An 18,170-nucleotide genomic window follows, 5' to 3' on the forward strand; every position below is an offset into this window, starting at 1 on the left:
GCTGGCCAATTAGGAATAAATCACTATACTCCATCGGTCGATCTGCCCACCTCAACCCTTATCTGATGGGGAGCTTCCTCGTCAAGGGCCTAGGTGATCAACCTACCTCGTATTATCTAAATAGGTGGTTGCACTCATAATGTAACATAATATCTATAGCAACGGTATCGTGCTCTGTAACTACATAGTCCAACAGGGTCTGATACTATATAATGTATTTCTATATACAACTATCTAATTTACCATGATTCTGGAATAATCGAAATAACCATGATGCTGCATAAACTGTACTGTAGTTCATACGTCGTAATACTGAGAACTGTATAATCATAACACTGAAACTACATAATTATAATACTGATATTCATATAATCATGGTATTGAGATTCATAAAATCATGGTACTGAAATATCGTAAAATCAGAATACTGAAATATCGTAAAACATATTTTCGTACTCTATTCATATTCACAAGCCACACGATACTGTAATACATAATTTTCATCATTTAATAATATGTATAATATTTTAAAAATACATAGCATAGCATATTTTTCTTACCTGACTACTGGAAAGCCTCTATGGTATACTAGACTAACACCTGCAGGGCCTCCTACAAAACACCCTGAAAACAATATTTTCCAGAACATAATATTAGTATTTTCTCCACCTACATCATTTCTTATAACTACCATAAGATCAAAAATAGGCTAAAAGGTCTTACCCTGAATTTGGGATGAAATCCCACTCAATCCCACCGACGATTCGCCCTAGCAAACTTGAAGAGAATTCTTCCAGGAGCGTCATGGTGGCTTCAAATCGTCGATCCGGCGACTAACGGGGCCAAAATCAAAGAAAGAAGGGAGAAAGAGATGTAGAAGAGAGAGAGGAGCGCAGAAAGTGAATAAAAATAGAATTTTTAGCTATTTATAGGGCCAGATTCGCCAACGAGACACGTCACCTCGTCAACGAGTCCTTCATTAAATTTGTCGACGAGACCCTGTATTCGTCGATGAAATTCAAAGCGGCCCATTCCTTGCTCGGTATTTTCTTATCGACGAATCCCTTTATTCGTCAATGAATTTTCTTATGCACTTGTTGACGAACCCCTATATTCGTCGACGAAATCCAGGCATTTTCCTTGAAATTATTATTACCCCTCGCGTTCGTCGACAAAGTCTACGACCTCCTTCTATTTCTGTTTCTATTTCTCTCCCTCTTATTATTTAAATACTATTATTTTTCGGGTCACTATATTCTCCCCTCCTTATCAAATTTCATCCTCGAAATTTACTATCTGTGTCTCTATCTATACTTCCATCATTCAGTAAAGAAAAGGGTCTACTTATTTTATTACCTGCCCTCACTTATGGCGGAGGAATACCGTGGTTACATGGGTAGTTCTGGGAGATTACAACCATAAAAGAAAATTTCTCCCAAAACCAAAATACTCCCTAACCTATACTCTACATTACAATTACACTGAACTCAACAAAATATAATTACTATCTTAGCATATACATCAATACTATGATTCATCAAATAAATAGGGATATTTTCGTCTGATTTCATCTTAAAGCTCCCATAAGGCTTCTTCAATTGCGTGGTTTCTCCATAGAACTTTCACTAGTGGTATTTTCTTATTGCGCAATTCTTGTTCCTTCCTATCCAAAATCTGTATTGGAGCTTCTTCATATGCTAAAGCCTCACCGACTTCCAATTCTGCATGGCTGATGATATGGGAAGGATCTGGGACATATTTTCTTAACATAGAAACATGAAATACGTCATGAACCCGACATAGAGAAGGCGGCAAAGCCAGCCAATAGGCTACTGACCCAATCTTCTCAAGTATCTCAAAAGGGCCAATAAACCTAGGGCTCAACTTACCATTCTTCCCAAATCTCAAGATACCTTTCAGTGGAGTTATTCTCAGAAATACATGATCACCTACTCCGAATTCTAGTTTCCGGCAGCGAGTATCTGCATAACTTTTCTGTCGACTCTGCGCTGCATTGATCCTATCTCGAATAAGTCGGACTTTATCACATGCTTGCTGAATTATCTCTGGACCCAAAACTCGCCTTTTGCCTACTTCATCCTAGAAAAGAGGAGATTGACATCTCCTACCATACAATGCCTCGTAGGGTGCCATGCCGATGCTAGACTGATAATTGTTATTATAAGCAAATTAAACTAGCGGTAAAAACTAAATCCAGCTACCTCCAAAGTCTAACACACATGCACAAAGCATATCTTCCAATACCTGGATGGTTCTCTCAGTCAGACCATCGGTTTGAGGGTGAAAAGCTGTGCTGAATGTTAGCTGAGTCCCTAGTGCCTCCTGCAAACTCCTCTAGAATCGTGATGTAAAACGTGGATCACGGTTCGAGACTATGGATACCGGCACTCCATGGGATTGAATAATTTCCTGTATATATATCTCTGCTAACCTATTTATAGGGTAGCTGACCTTAATAGGCAAAAAATGCGATGTCTTTGTCAATCTATCTACCATCACCCAGATGACATTCTGTCCATGCAATGCCGGCGGCAGCCTAGTAACAAAATCCATGGACACGTGGTCCCATTTCCACTCAGGAATGAAAAGTGACTGCAACTGACTAGCCAGCCTCTGGTGCTCAGCCTTAACCTGTTGGCACGTCAAATACCGTCGCACAAATTCTGCTATCTCTCTCTTCATGCCACTCCACCAGAAATAATCTCGCAGATCCCTATACATTTTTGTACTGTCAGGATGAACAGTGTATAAAAACCTGTGTGCCTCCTCCAGAATTGTTCTCCTGATGTTATCATCTGCAGGCACACACAATCTAGTGCGAAATCTCAGAGCCCTATCATTAGAAATACTGAACTCTTCCCCCTGACCATCCTGTACTCTAGCTATCACCTCTACTAACTCTGGATCATCTCTCTGAGAAGTTTTAATCTTTTCATATAATGTGGGTTGTACAACCAAACTGAGGATCATCCTCCACTAATTCCACACCAAGTCTCTCTAAGTCCATCTGAATCGGATGCTGAACTATCACTGCTAACTGTGTTGTGTCTCCTGATTTACGACTTAGAGCATCGACCACCATATTTGCTTTACCTGAGTGGTAACTGATGGTGCAGTTGTAATCTTTAATGAGTTCCAACCACCTCCTCTGTCGCATGTTCAACTCTTTTTGAGTAAAGATGTATTTTAGGCTTTTATGATCAGAAAATATCTCACACCTCTCACCATAAAGGTAATGCCTCCAGATCTTCAGTGCATGTACAACCGTAGCTGATTCTAGATCGTGAGTAGGGTAGTTCTTCTCATATTCTTTCAACTGCCTGGACGCATACGCCACCACCCTACCTTGCTGCATCAGCACACAATCGAGGCCTTTCAAGGACGCGTCACTGTAGATTCCTCCTGATGGAATCGTCAGAACTGGTGCAGTGACGAGCCGCTGCTTTAATTCTTGGAAGCTCTGCTCGCATTCTTCATCCCACACAAATCTGGCATTTTTTCTAGTCAACCGCGTGAGAGGACCTGACAAGGCTAAAAAACCCTCAATAAAACGACGGTAATAACCTGCCAGTCTTAAGAAGCTCCTGACTTCCTGCACATTTCTCGGCCTAGACCAGTTTACCACCGCATCAATCTTGCTGGGATCCATTTCTATACCGTCTCCTGAGATCACATGGCCTAGAAATGTCACCTTCTCAAGCTAGAACTCACACTTGCTAAACTTAGCATAAAGCTTCTCCTCCCTGAGAGTCTGCAACACCTACCTCAAATGCACCTCATGCTCCTTAAAACTCCTCGAGTACAACAGTATATTATCGATGAAAACTACTACAAACTGATCTAGATACTGGTGAAAAACTCTGTTCATCAAGTCCATGAACACCGTTGGGGCATTCATCAAACCAAAAGGCATAACGAGAAATTCATAGTGCGCGTACATAGTCCTGAAGGCTGTCTTTGTGACGTCCTCTACTTTTACTCTCACTTGATGATACCCGGATTTGAGGTCAATCTTGGAATATACCCGTGTACCCTAGAGCTGATCAAACAAATCGTCTATACAGGGTAGAGGATATTTATTCTTGATAATAACTTTGTTTATCTCCCTGTAATCAATGCACATCCTCATGGACCCATCTTTATTCTTTACGAACAACACTGGAGCTCCCCATGGCAATACACTAGGTCGTATAAACCTCTTGTTCAACAAATCCTGCAACTGCTCCTTTAATTCTCCCAATTCAACTGGAGCCATACAATACGGGACCCTAGAGATTGGTGCAGTCCCTCGAGGTAAATCTATAGCAAAATCTACCTCACGCACAGGAGGCAACCCTCGTAGCTCCTCTAGAAAAACATCTAGAAATTCTCATACTATTGGAGCGCTATCAATCTTCAATTCATCTTCAGATACTTCTTTCACAAATGCTATAAATCCCTGACCTCCATCCAGGAGTAATCTGTCTGCCTGCACGACGGATACTAGTTGTGTTGGAGCACGTACCCGTGAACCAACGAATCTGAATTCCTGCTCTCCAGGAGGTCTGAAAATTACTTCTTTCTGGAAACAATCAATGCTGGCGTGATTGGCAGCCAACCAGTCCATGCCCAGTATTATATCGAACCCACACATCTCAAACACAATAAGATCTGCTGGTAGCACCTTCCCCTGAATTTCTATCGGATAACCTCTAAGTATCCTTTGACATTTGATCACTGATCCCGATGGCGTAGCTACCGACAGTGCTATATCTAATGACTAGGTCTCATTCTCAGATAATTTAACATAAGATACAGAAATGAAAAAATAAGTAGCACCTGAGTCAAAAAGAACAATAAGTGGATGTGATAAAAGAGTAAATGTACCTGTCATCACATCCGTAGCAGCCTCTACATCACTTATCGTCAGAGCATATACTCGTGCTGGGGCCGCATTTCTCGGCTGGCCACCCCGGGGCGCTTGGTATCATTCCCGAGCTGCCTGATGTCCTCCCTGATAGGGTCTGGGAGCTGGGACCTGGTTTGGATGAACTGGGCATTCACATATCACGTGACCGGGTCTCCCACAACGATAATTACACCTCTGCCTACCCGACACTCTCCCAAATGATGTCTCCCGCAAGTCTGACACACTGGGTAAGTCGGCGCACCCTGGTTCCCACGAGGTCCTGCCATTTGCCTCTGGTCTCCCCTATCGTGACCATCTCTCCATAGACCCCTACTGGAGCCAACTTGAAAACCCTGAGGCGCAGGCCTTTTCCTCTGACTCTGAGCTGCTACACCCCTCTGAATACCACTCTCAATTATCGCAGCTCTATCTACAACCTCTGTGAATGTCTAAGTCCAGAAACCAATCACCTGCTCAAATAGATTCTGCCTCAGTCCCTCTTCAAACTTCCTCATCTTTTTCTCTTCATCAGGTGCTAGATGTGGAGCAAAACGCGACAACTCGACAAACCGAGCCGCGTACTGGGATACAGTCATCTGCCTCTGTACCAAATGCAGAAACTTTGCTGCTTTTGCACTCCAAATGATAACAGGGAAATACCGCTCAAAGAACAGATCCTTGAATCGGTTGCACGTCATCGGAACTGGAACAGGCCTCTACTCCTCTGTCAGTTATGCTGCTCTCCACCAGCGCTTCGCCTCCCCCGTCAGCTTAAATGTGGCAAATGCTACCTTCTGCTCATCCGTACATGGAAGCACTGCCAACATCTCCTCGATATCCTGGACCCAATTCTCAACTACAATCTGGTCATCACCTCCAGTAAAGGATGGGGGCTTCATACACGTAAACTGCTCAATTGAACAGCCACGCTCCCCAGAACTCCTGGCCATCTCAGCCATCACCTGTTGAGTGACACTGTGTAGTACAACATCTGTATCTCCTCCACCTATGCTAGAAGGTCCTGGCCTGTCCTCCCCAGCATTCGTGCCACTACTTCCTGGGTCCATCCTAAAAACAAAGAACATACTTAAGCACTTTATCTCCTATATGGACTGTAGACACCCCATTTTTACCCAGGCCCAATATTATTATCATTATTTTTAATATTATTATTATTTTGCTATTATTATTATTTTTATTACTATTATTATTATTATTATTAGTGTTTTTTTTTATCTTTATTTTATTATGTTATTATTATTATTATTATTATTATTATTATTTTTATTATTATTATTTTTTATTATTGTTATTAAATATTTTTTAAAAATATTATTATTATCACTTTATTATCTTGCTATTGTTATTATTATTATATTACTATTATTATTATTTTATTATCTTTGTTATTTTATTTTAAAATTTCATTTATTATTATTTTATTATCATTTTACTATTATCATATTTACTATTATTATTATTATTATTTATTTTATTTTCATTATTATTATCATTATTATTGTATATATTGTTACCATAAAAGTTGAAGAGAATAAAAATGAAAAAGGAAAAGAAAAGAAGGATTTTTTTTTAGGGTTGCAAATTTTATAAAAAGGGGGCTGCACAGCGCACAGCCGGGGGGCGCACACAGAACTTCTTCTTCTTCTCTTTCCACAGCGCACGGGGAGGCCAGCCTCCATCTCCACCTTCCAGCAGTACCCCTGCCGCACCACACCGCAGCCCCATCGCTCACTCCCGTTGTCTCTGGCCACGCACAGAAACCACCATAGTCCACCCTTTGTTCCCTGTCACTACCACCGCCTGCCTGCACAGCTTCCACCCAAGAACCACTCCAGGCGGCAACACACACACATACACACACAGCATAATGGAGAAGGAGGCAATTGCTGACGGAGCCAACAGATCACTGTGAGCACCAGCAGCGGCCACCAGATCTCCGTAGCGGCTCCTAGCACGTTGTCGCCGTCGCCGTCGTCTACGCCTCTCACTGCCTGCTCCAACCACGTCCAGCCCGTGCCCAGCAACCTCCTCGCACGCCATTACCATCTCAGGCTCGCCGGCTACCGTCACCGTCTGCAGTGCTCCGGTCATCCATCCTGACGGCCCAGCAGCACGAGCACTACACCAGAACCTCTGCAGCGGTCTCCGCACAGCAGCTCCTCGGCCTTCCTCCACACCCACGCACAGCGACACCAGCAGACCACCAGGCCTATCCTCGGCTCCTGCCAGCAACTCCCCACCAGTTCCGGCGTTCTTCCGTCACGACCTTAGCCCCCACTGTAAGTACTTCTTTCTGCATGCCGGCCACAGCACACACATATGCATGGCTTGATCTTTTGTGTTTTTCTTTTTTGTTTATTTTATTTTGTTGAAAAATTTGTAAACGAGAATATACAGTTATGTTAGATAGGCCATGAGAGATGCAAGTTTCCAATTTTGTTTCTTTTAATAATAATAATAATGTTGGCAGTGAAGAGATAGGTAGTAAGTGTTAACTGTAAATATTAATTGATTTATCATCACATATTTGGGTTTTGGTTGTTATTGGTAGTGTTTTAATATTTAAAATTTAGGTTTAAAGTTTCATTGTCTTTATTGTGTATATTACTTAATATTATTGTCGTAGGTTTTGGATTATATCATTTAATTTTTATTTTTTTATTTTTTTTATTTATTTTTTTTCATAGCTATTGTTGTATATTTGTTTAAAGTACTTATATTATCGTTGTATTTTTTTTGTAATCATTGTAATATACTTATTTTTATTGTTACATATTATTTAGGGTGTTTGTTTTATTGTGTAGACATTATTTAGGCTTTTTGATGTATTTAGGATATTTATCATGATTATTGTTTATGGGATATTTAAGGATTTTGTGTATTATTGTTTATTATTTAGGATTGTAATATTTACGTATGTTCATAATTCTTGATTATTTACATTATTTTCACGATATTATCATTTAAGGTTTTGGTTATTGTTTTATGTTAGGGTTTTGACTATTGTACGTTATTAGGGTTTTGAGTGGTTTTATCTGTCTCTATATTGTTATTGTCTATTAATTTTAGGGATTAATTGTTTCCATATAACTTGTGTATTAGTTTTAGGATAGATACGTTTCCATATTATTATCACATTGTAACTTTAGGAATTGTTACGTTTCCAAATTATTAGTACATATCTTTTAGGATTTTTGATTTATTTCCATTTTATTGCACGTTTTACTTTTTAGGGTTTGATTATTTCCAGGTCATTGTATATTTATTTTTAGGTTTGTCTAAATGCTATAATTTCGTCTCATTTGTTTCCATGTTTGTTTATATTCAACTTTTAGGGTTTGACCTATTGTCATATTTCCTTTATTGTTAATATTAGAGTGTTGTTAGTGTTATGTCAAAATCTTGATTATTTATAATTAGGGCTTTTGCCTGTATTTGTTAGGATATGTTATTATTATATTGTATAGTTATTTAAATTATGATGTATATGTATTATTAGTCTAGTAGTATTATTATGGTATAATATTTATGTGTTATGGTATATTTAAATATTAAAGTGGTATTATAATATTGTATTGGTATTTATGTGTTATTAATATTGTGAGATATACATGTGTTATTATTATAGTAGTATTGTTATTATAGGTAATGTATTATCATTATAATATATTAGGGCTATTATTATCACATATTTCTGGAATTTTCAACTATATCTTATGTTTATATTTCGTATTGTAGTATCTTAATATTCTAGTATTACTATTTTTTTTATTAAGTTTAAATTATTATATCTATTATCCAAAACCTCCAAAACTAGTATTTTCATATTTAGGAAAGCCCATAAAATTTCTAAAATTTGGGAGTGCATTTGATAAAGTATTTTTGATTTTTAATCCCTATGATTTTATTACGGGGGTATGAGCCTTTGGGCATCACGTACCCTAAGCTCTGAGGGAATATATGTATATATTTATTTATTTATTTATTTTTCCTATGTATTTATAAACTCATAAAAAGGAGTAATTTAAAGACTTATTAGATTAAATTAGGGATAATTTCAAATTAATTAGGTACCGTTCGTAAGAACGGGCGCGTAGGGGGTGCTCGTACCTTCCCCTCGCGTAACCGAACTCTCGAGCCTAACTCTGGTAATGTAGACCTATTTTACCCCTAACGGGGTAGTTATCACGTGTTCTAACCACACTAAAGGTTAGTGGCGACTCCGACTCCCAACATTTTTCCTAAAAATTTTAAAATGATTTTAATTTCGCCGCCCGGGGCACACGCGCTCCCGGGACGTCGCGACATGGACCTATCTTGTACCAACTCAAAATTAATTACCTTCCATAACCTTAACTCAATATCCAATTCTGTCACCTATACACACGACCCGACAATAGTTTACTATGGTTTTCCTAGAATCGTCACCCCAGGAAAAACACAGAAACTACTACGAAAATCTTGTACCCATACACAGAACAAACCCCAAGTCCTTTTCCTATACTCTGGTATTGCTTCTGCAGCACTCTATAGTCTACATAACCTAGCAAACCTAGGCTTTGATACCAAACTGTAACGACCTGCTTAAGTCTACGGCCTCCTTCTGTTTCTGTTTCTATTTCTCTCCCTCTTATTATTTAAATACTATTATTTTTTAGGCCACTACAAAACGGGTATCTCTTCATACGCCAAAGCATCCCCAATCTCTAAGGACTCGTAACTAATCACATGCAACGAATCCAGCACATACCTCCTCAACATGGATACGTAAAATACATCATGGATCCTCGAGAGCGCTAGGGGTAGTGCAATCCTATAGGCTACTGGACCCACTCATTCCAGTACCTTGAATGGTCCGATATACCTTGGGCTCAGCTTGCCTTTCTTCCCGAATCTCATCACTCCTTTCATCGGTGCGATTCTCAGAAATATCTTACCCCCTACCTTAAATTCCAACTCACGACGGCGAACATCCACGTAACTCTTCTGCCAACTCTGAGCTGATTTAATCCTATCCCTGATCAAACCAACCTTCTTAAAAGCCTGCTGTATGAGTTCAGGTCCCAATACCTTCCGTTCGCTAACCTTATCTCAAACAGTGCCATCTCGATACTAGCCTGGAAGCTGTTGTTATAGGAAAATTCCACTAATGGTAGAAACTGAATCCAACTACCACACAAGTCTAATACACAAGCCCATAACATATCCTCCAAGATCTATATCGTCTTCTCTGACTATCCATTAGTCTGGGGGTGGAACGCTGTACTGAATGTAAGCTTTGTCCCCAGTGCCTCCTATAAGCTCTTCTAAAATCAAGAAGTAAACCTCGGGTCTCAATCTGAAACAATGGACACCGGTACCCCCATGTATTAATTTAGGTGTAATCCCAAGAGGGGGGTGAATTGGTTTTTTTTTTTAAACCTTTAATATTATTTACTACTTAATCCCTATTTTATCTTTAATCAATGAATTGCAGAGGTTTGACACTGATTCAAATTATTGTCTCAATGAATTTTATTTTACTCAATTAATTATCAAGTGCGTGTGGGATTATTCAACATACACACACGCAAGACAAGTAATGAAATGCGTTGCGGAAATTAAAAGGAGTAAAGGAAGAGAGAAGGCAAACACGGTTTTTTACGAGGTTCGGACAACCCGGCCTACATCTTCGCCTTGAGTTACTCACTCAGGGATTCCACTAAATCCCTACTCCTTTAACCGGGATGGAGCTTCCCTTACATCCACTGCTTACAAGAAGCACAACTTCCTCCTCATGCGGTTCATAACCCGAACCGTGATTATAATATAGAATTTCAAATCTGCAAAACAATTCAATGTTGTTTCTTCCAAAGCTAGTGAGTACAATTGAAATCCTAATACATATCCATATGATAAAACTTGAAGCTCAGTATGTATGTAACGATATCATCGTTATATGAATGATATGCTTCACACAATTTCCCTTTTATCAAATCTCCCAAAATAATGGAATAAGTAAAAGCTTTGGAGAAATTAAGATTCTAGTTCAACTTATTAGATGCATGAATACCAAGCGTGATCTTATTAAAAAAATTTGTCTGGAATATAGTAAAGATCTAAATCAATAAGTTTTCTTCCAAGTATCCAAACACATTATGTTCTTTGTAATATGCAAATATATGTATATATATGATATGAGTTCCAAAGATCAACAAACCTAATATAATATTTTTTCAAAAAATATCCTTCAATAATATATATAGTTATGAACACTAAGGATATTTCATCAAGTGGTTTTGTAATATCGAAAATATCAAGTCTTTAACTGAATACACACTTGAATCAAAACTGTTTAACCAATGGCGAAAACTTTTCTCAAATAGTGATCTTGTTAAAACAATTTAATATAAGCACACTCAAAATCAATCTCTCAACTAATATCCAATAATGAATTTTGAGATGAAAAACTCTTTGAGAATAAATATTAACAAGCAAATCGATTTACCAAACCTCAATACCAAAATGAAAGCACAACGATTGCTAGATTGCCTTTTGAAGATCAAGATAGCCTTAGCTCAGATTTGACGTATAAACTTTGAAATCCCAAGCAAAAATTCCAGCAGTGTGATCAAAGTTCTCCCAAGTTGTGCTAAAACGTACAATATATACTCAATCATATGCCAAAGGTCATTTCTCTTAGGGGCACTAGGGTTTAGATATTTATTATATAGGTAACCTTGCCCTTAGGATGATTTCTAACCGTTGGATCAACTTGATCATGGAAATAACTCCAAATATATTCTCCAAATAAATGCATGTCGACCACATATTGATATTAACTTAATATGCCTTACTGAGAAGTATCTCACCCTAATATACAAATTATCTTTTCAGGACCATCTCGAAGTCGAGTTTAGCGAATTCCAGGGCGGGTCGATAGCCAGTTAGATTTTTGTGAGTGTCAGTAAGAACCCTTTACTGTATTTAAGTTGGGTTTGAAGCCCTACGAATGTAATATGGGTATATGGATTGAGTTAGTTTTGGTATTGTACTATGATTTGTATTAAGAGTATCGGAAGACTCTGATGTATATTAGTATCATAGAACTCTGGTATAGATTATGGAGACTATTTTATTTATTTTCGCTACAATTATATTATCGATTATGGTATTAGGTGCACAGACGTCACTAAAGTAGCACCCCGGGCCCACGTGGCGGGTCGGGCCATTACAATTAGTGTCTTGAGATAATGATATCTTTTGTTTATTCAATATCTAACACGCTAAATTTATTAGTGATGACTGATTTTTTCATTCTTGAATATCTTTCAATTTTGATTAAACATTAAATGTAACGCCCTGAACCCAAAAACCTAGTTTGGTGCGTTATACCTAATTAACCGTGCTTTGTGTCGCCCCGAACCCGCCTTGTGGGACCCGAGTGTCATGTCATTCATTTTCCTATACCTGTTATTCCTTAAATAATTATGCAGCGGAAAACATAACTACAATCCTTAATCAGAATAATACTAGAGTTTTCTACAACTATCTACATTCCAACATAAATCATACATCCACCTGTATCCACATATATATACATAACTCAAAAAACATAAACCACAACTTCCAATATTCACATTCATCCATTTCTTAGATGACTTAAAACATAAAACATAAATTTATACAACCCAAAATATCATCAAGTTTATACCTTTTTACTTCCTTTCTCTAACTAAAAAATGCTATATTAATCTCGAGCTCTTTAAGCTCAATCTCGTGGAGGTCCTGAAAAAGAATAATTTGTATTCGGGTCAGACACATCTCAGTAAGGGAGGAAACAATATATTAAAAACAGTGTGTGGCCAACATGAGATTATAATCAACATAATATTCAACATTTGTAGATCTTTATCATAATTTCGGAAATCATTTTCTGAACCTAATCAATCACATGCAAGATATTTTACCCACGAGAAAAACCTAAGGATCGGGGTGATTACCCGCCCATACAAGTAGCACCCCTCTGCTCTAATACTTTAGGCAACCTGAAGATCACAACTGAAGCATACCAAGGCACTCACCTTACTTAGTAAGCCCTCGAGTAAAGAAGTAATCTCGTACTCACACCGTTCATCCAAAGGTTTACCAGCGAAGGCTCCCGAGGATAGGGAAATCTACCCGACCATACAAGTAATTTCCCTCTGCCCTAGTACATTATGCAGCCTACTGCTACACTTGATACTAACCAGGGCACTCGCCTTTCTCAACAACTCCTCAGACGAAGAGTTTGCCCCGCCCATATAAATACATATCATAAATACACATCTTTTCATATTCTCAATAGTTCATATTACGTAGTTCACTTTCATAGTTCACATTACATAAAACTTATATAAAGTCCACTTTGTGTGGATCTCATGTAAAGTCCAAGCTACGTGGATCTCATGTAAAGTCCACATCATGTGGGTCTCATGTAAAGTCCACATTACATGGGTCTTATGTAAAGTCCACATGACGTAGGTCTCATGTAAAGTCCACATTACGTGGGTCTCATGTAAAGTCCACATCACGTGGGTCTCATGTCATATATATCATCTGTAATTGTAATGCCCCGAACCCTTAAACCCGGGTCCAGTGCGTTATACCTGATAATCCATAAATCCATAATATACATACACAGCGGAAAACATAAACGTAATCTCCATAAACATAGTTCTATAATACCAACATTCCATAATACCAGAGTTTGCTATATCTTATCTAGAAATCCATAAATTTATCCATCACCTGTATTTTCCATAGATACATACATCTCCAACACATTTCAGTATATTCACAACCATTCATCCCTTAACATTTTTAAAACATAACGATATAAAATATAAAACATAAATATTTACAACCAAACTGTCATCAACATATACCCTGTTTCTAAATATTCCTCAAAAATACTAAAATACCCTCAGGCTCCCTAAGACCGACCTCGAGGATGTCTTGAAAAAGAAACATTCATATTCGAGTGAGACACATCTCAATAAGGAAAGAAACATACATATTAAAACAAAGTGTGGCCAACATGAGGTAAATAGATATCATTTTAATAACATTTGGAAAAACATTAACGTAACATTAAAAACATTCTCTGAATCTAATCAAACACATGCAAAGGTTTAACTCATGAGATTCCCAAGGATAGGGGTGATTACCCGCCCATACAAGTAGCACCCCTCTGCTCTGATACATAGGTAACCCTAAGGTCATAATTAAAGCATACCAAGGCACTCACTTTACTCAGTAAGCCCTCAAGTGTTAACTCAATCTCGTACTCACGCATTCAATAATAGTTTACCGACAAAGGAACTAAGGATAGGTAAATCTACCAGCCCATACAAGTAGGTTCCCTCTGCCCTAGTGCGTTATGCAGCTACTACCACATCTGAAGCTACTAGTGCACTTGTCTTACTCAGCAAGCCCTCAGGCGAAGAGTATGCCTCACCCAATCGTAACATGTTTTACATACATAGATACTTCTAATATCATAATACATTATTCTTTCCATAGTTATTCAATCATTCACATTCTTTCATGTTCATAACTTAACATTTCATTACATTTCACTTTAAGTGACTCTTTCCCATTTGTATCATTCATATTTCACATTTCATTTCATTACATTGTCATTCCTTGTCATTTCATTTCATAACATTTTCATTTCATTCCTTTGTACTACAACTGCTCTTTATTCGTCATCAGTTAGTCCACATAGAAATGCACTAGAATCTGCTAACCCGGCTTTCAGCTGTCGTACCTTTACATGGTTGCATTTAACATACACAGGTAACATTGTCCATATCATATTTTATTCGTAATACTTTACTTGCTTATCCTGCATCTCATACATTTAACATATATTTGCATAGAATCTCATGCCACACAATTTAATAGTAAACTTCATATACATTTCTTACAAAATAAGTCAACCCGTAATTAACATTTATATACTAAAAATATATTTCATTTCTTACTTAATTCCTCAAAAAATCTCTTTCACTTTCATTCGTTTACTTTCACATATACTTAACTATATAAACAATCTTAGACTCAGAAAACATAAATTTCATGGCTGGCATTTTAAACCCACTTAAAAACATATATACATAAATAACACATAATTCATTTTAATTCATGAAAACCTGATCTAATATATATAGTTCCCCTTACCTAACTTTCGAGCTATGTTGATAGGATCCCCGAACTGATACCCACAGTGTTTACTTGGACCCTGAATCCAAAAATCCTAATTTAATTAAAATAAATTCTAACTAACTCAAATCTTAAGGAAAACACTTATTTACAACTTCTTAGGCTTCAAATAACATTATTCATTAAGGAAATCCCAAAATAATTCACTTACCCTAATTTTGGGATGTTTCCCAAATCCCTCAATCCAACGATCAACTCCTACAACCTTACAAAGAGCGATCCTACGAACCTCGTGGCGGTTCCGGATCGTTAAACTTTGTCAAATCCGGCCAGAGATTGAAGAGAGAAGGTGGTAAAACCATTTTAGAGAGAGAGAGTTCGCGAGTTTTTACGCTGAAAATGAAAACATCCTATTTATAGACAGGGCTTCGTCAACGAGACACGTCGATTCGTCGACGAGGCCCTATAGAGTCTTCGTCGATGAGAAGATACCTTCGTCGACAAAATTCACGGTTTCCAAAATTCTCTCTCAGGATTCCTTTGTCGATGAGGAGCAGACTTCATCGACGATCTTAGAAGGACACTCGTCGATGAAGACAGGACATTCGTCGATGAGACCTACTTTTCTTTTGAAAAATTCTTCCTTTTCCTCTTTTTATCCATTAATCTATTTCATTCATTATATTTTCTAATTATTTAATTTCTGGGTCATTACATTCTCCCCTCCTTAATAAATTTCGTCCTCAAAATTTTACTATATAATCATCCTTTTACATTACTTGAATTCATTTGCTAACTACCATCATAAGAATTCAACATATATCTCTTCATATAAATCATTCAATCATTATTCATTAAATTAAATCATCTCATACTTGCTTCTCTGATGGCATCCTCCTCAGCTTAAAGTGTGTACAGTCGGGGTGGACCCCCTCTTCCAAGTGGTATCTGCTGCTTTCCCCTATCTTGATTCTGAGCAGCTACCATAGGCAATGGTTCTCAGCAATCTTTCCTGTGGTGCCTAGCTTACCGCATCTAAAGCAATTCGGAGTGCCATATCAGCATTCGCCCCTATGCCCTTTATTACACTTAAGGTACAGAGCCTACCATTTCCTTTCCTTTCCTTGCTGATCCCTAACTAGCCTCAGACTGAAAACTAGACGGTATAGGTCTTTTCTTCTGCTCTGAAGGCTCAGTGCTGCCCTGGATACTCTTCTCCAACACCAAGGCCTTATCAACTAATTCTGAAAACTTCTGAACCTGAAACTCAACCACCAGCTCGTAGATTCTGCACCTCACAAATTTCTCAAATTTCCTAACTTTCCTTACTTCATTTGGGACCAGAATTGGAGCAAAACGTGACAGTTCCACAAATTTAGCCACATACTCCATAACCGTCATATCCCCCTGGGTCAAATTAGTAAACTCCTCAATCTTCTCCTCTCTGACAGATGAAGGAAAGTACCTGTCAAAGAATAGCTCCTTAAATCTCTCCTAGGTAAGAGCTATCTTTACGACCCTCTGATCCTCTAACAGTTTCGCAGAAAGCCACCAGCGCTTCGCCTCCCTTGTCATTTTGAAGGCAGCATAACAGACCTTCTGCTCGTCCGTGCAGTCGAGTACAGTCATAATCTCCTCTATCTCCTATACCCAATTCTCTACTACCACAAGATCAAGTTCTCCTGTAAAGGCTAGAGGGTTTATCCTCATAAATTCTTTAATGCTGCAGCCCTGTCCTGCTGGTGGACAGTTCTATTCTTTTGGATCCTTTTTCATCTCTACTTTAACTTGATGAACGATATCCCGCAGCACCTTAGAGGTATCTATCTCTTCTTCACTAGAGGTCACTGAGTCCTCCCTTCCTTCAGCCTCTACATTCTCATCTCCAGAATCCATCCTGAAAATAGGACAGAGAAGAGATAAGATTTCCATATCATAATTTCAAATATTATAATCATTAACTTAAATTTAATAAAAATCCAAAATCTCCATATAAGGACCAGTCTCACAATTCAGAAACAAAAACATCGAAGGTTTACTGTGGCTTTTCTGAGGCCGTCGACTGCTTTAGAAAAATCACAGGAAATCGTCGACGTATTTTGCCTCTAAATTACAAAACACAATCCTATACTTCCCTACACCAAACCTATTTCTCAACACCTAACCTACTCATCTCCTATTCTCATCCTAACTTATTCATATAATCTAGTATAAATCATTTCCTAAATTCTCAAAATTCCGAAATCATTGCACTGATACCAAAATACAACGCCCCGAACCCTTAAACCCAAGTCCGGTGTGTTATACTTGATAATCCATAAATCCATAATATACATACGCAGCGGAAAACATAAACGTAATCTCCATAAACATAGTTCTATAATACCAACATTCCATAATACCAGAGTTTGCTATATCCTATCCAGAAATCCATAAATTCATCCATCACCTGCATTTTCAATAAATACATACATCTCCAACACATTTCAGTATATTCACAACCATTCATCCCTTAACATTCTTAAAACATAACGATATAAAATATAAAACATAAATATTTACAACCAAACTGTCATCAACATATACCCTGTTTCTAAATATTCCTCAAAAATCCTAAAATACCCTCGAGCTCGACCGACCTCAAGGATGTCTTGAAAAAGAAACATTCATATTTAGGTGAGGCACATTTCAATAAGGGAAGAAACATACATATTAAAACAATGTGTGGTCAACATGAGGTAAATAGATATCATTTTAATAATATTTGGAAAAACATTAACGTAACACTGAAAACATTCTCTGAATCTAATCAAACACATGCAAAGGTTTAACCCACGAGATTCCCAAGGATAGGGGTAATTACTCACCCATACAAGTAGCACTCCTCTACTCTGATACATAGGTAACCCTAAGATCACAACTAAAGCATACCAGGGCACTCACCTTACTCAGTAAGCCCTCAAGTGTTAACTTAATCTCGTACTCACACATTCAACAATAGTTTACCGGCAAAGGCCCTAAGGATAAGGAAATCTACCCGCCCATACAAGTAGGT

The sequence above is a fragment of the Malania oleifera genome, chromosome 2, assembly GCF_029873635.1.
Source record: "Malania oleifera isolate guangnan ecotype guangnan chromosome 2, ASM2987363v1, whole genome shotgun sequence".
NCBI lineage: Eukaryota > Viridiplantae > Streptophyta > Magnoliopsida > Santalales > Ximeniaceae > Malania > Malania oleifera.